Below are 2298 nucleotides of genomic sequence, written 5' to 3'. Positions count from 1 at the left end.
TAGATTAGACATGTTCAAATACTGCATAATTGTCTAATTTTTCAATGGTGGACTACAGGGTCTGTACTGTGGTTTATGATGATGGCACTACTGAGGGGTCAATGCCCAATTATCAATTAAAAGCAGGCAGTTGATTGGTATCCCATGGAGGAAAATGTTCATTAGGAACCTTTATTTCAAACACGGTTTCATATAGTATACAAATCCCAAACCAGACTCAAACGGTGAGAGGCTGAAGGCATCTCCTGGACATGTAAGGCGTACCTAAACAATTTATTTTCCATCAGAGAATGAGCAAAGCATAAACAGCAAACAGATAGCACAGCACTCTTTAATAAAGCTCTAACACCCAGCCCTCTTACGTAGGTCCACTTTTAAAAGATTGTCTTTGCTCTCAATGACAAAATATAGAATCCTCAGAAGAAAATAATTTAAAATTGCACTTCCCTAACCTAATTTTACAAGTGTCTTGAAAATATATCTTTGGCTGCACACGGTAGCTCATGCCCGTAATCCCAGCACTTTGGAAGGCTGAGGTGGGAGGATCGCTTGAGCCCAGGGGTTTGAGACCAGCCTGGGCAATGTGGTGAGGCCCCGTCTCTACCAAAAAAGAAAATACAAAAATTAGCCAGCATCATGGCGTGTGCCTGTACTCCCAGCTACTTGGGAGGCTAAGGTGAGGATCATTTTAGCCTGGGAGGTTGAGGTTGCAGTGAGCCGGCAATCATGCTACTGCACAGCCCTGGGCAATAGAGTGAGACCTTGCCTTAAAAAAAAAAAGAAAAAAAGAAAAGAAAAGAAAGAAAGAAAAAGAAAAGATAAAAATTATTTCTTTTAAAAGTCCTAAAGGCCGGACGTGGTGGCTCACGCCTGTAATCCCAGCACTTTGGGAGGCCAAGGCGGGTAGATCACCTGAGGTTGGGAGTTCGAGATTAGCCTGACCAACACGGAGAAACACCGTCTCTCCAATTTTGCATTTTTTGTAAAAATACAAAATTAGCCAGGAGTGGTGGTGCGTGCCTGTAATCCCAGCTACTTCGGAGGCTGAGACAGGAGAATCGCTTGAGCCCAGGAGGCAGAGGTTGCAGTAAGCCGAGATCGTGCCATTGCACTCCAGCCTGGGCAACAAGAGTGAAACTCTATCTCAAAAAAAGAAAAAAGTCCTTACAAAATTAGCCAAAATTTTGGTAACCAGTTTTCTGAAGTCCTATATAGTCTAGATTTTCATAATAACTGATTCTAGTCCTTTTATTTACAGTTTTGATCCTTTGCTCTGTAAAGCAGATCATAGTTTGATAATAAATACAATCAAAACAAAACAGAAATTTAAAAAATCCTTTGATGTTTTTACACAAACTGTTAAGTATTACACAGATTTCACATAAAGCAAGATCATCAGACAAGATAATGAAACAGTGACAGGCAAGAAAGAGATACTGAATACTTTAGCTAGAACAATATAGCTCTATCAGGCTGAGGATTTTATACATTTGAATTTGAGTTCTGTATAAGTCTTAACTGCTTCAGGGATTGAAGCTTTGGGGTGGCGAGAAATGAACTTGTGACAATATGGCAAATATAATGCATTTCATGAAAGTATTGTATACAATATTCGTGGTCAGATTTACCACAAATATACACATATACACCTGTAAGGTATAAGTTCAGATGATCTACTTGAGAGTATTAATAATACATGCTGTACCTTTGAGGTAGATCATGGTATTTACATTTACAAAGAGTTACTAAGCACTCACCTGTGGAAGAAGATGATTCATGAAAAAGTATTTTTCAGGATTCGACAATTCCTACACAAAGAAAAAGCTTTTTTTTTTTTTTTGAGATGGAGTCTTGCTCTGTCACCTAGGCTGGAGTGTGGTGACACCATCTCGGCTCACTGCAGCCTTTACCTTCCGGGTTCAAGCGATTCTTGTGCCTCAGTCTCCTGAGTAGCTGGGATTACAGGTGCATGCCACCACGCCTGGCTAATATTTGTATTTTTTTTTTTTTTTTTTTTGAGACAGAGTCTCGCTTAGTCGCCCAGGCTGGAGTGCAGTGGCGCGATCTCGGCTCACTGCAAGCTCCGCCTCCCGGGTTCACGCCATTCCCCTGCCTCAGCCTCCCGAGTAGCTGGGACTACAGGCGCCCGCCGCCTCGCCCGGCTAATTTTTTGCATTTTTAGTAGAGACGGGGTTTCACCGTGTTAGCCAGGATGGTCTCGATCTCCTGACCTCGTGATCCGCCCGCCTCGGCCTCCCAAAGTGCTGGGATTACAGGCGTGAGCCACTGCGCCCGGCC

Source organism: Macaca fascicularis, chromosome 7, assembly GCF_037993035.2.
Source record: "Macaca fascicularis isolate 582-1 chromosome 7, T2T-MFA8v1.1".
Classification (NCBI taxonomy): Eukaryota; Metazoa; Chordata; class Mammalia; order Primates; family Cercopithecidae; genus Macaca; species Macaca fascicularis.
Note: the sequence above shows the minus strand (reverse complement) of the source record.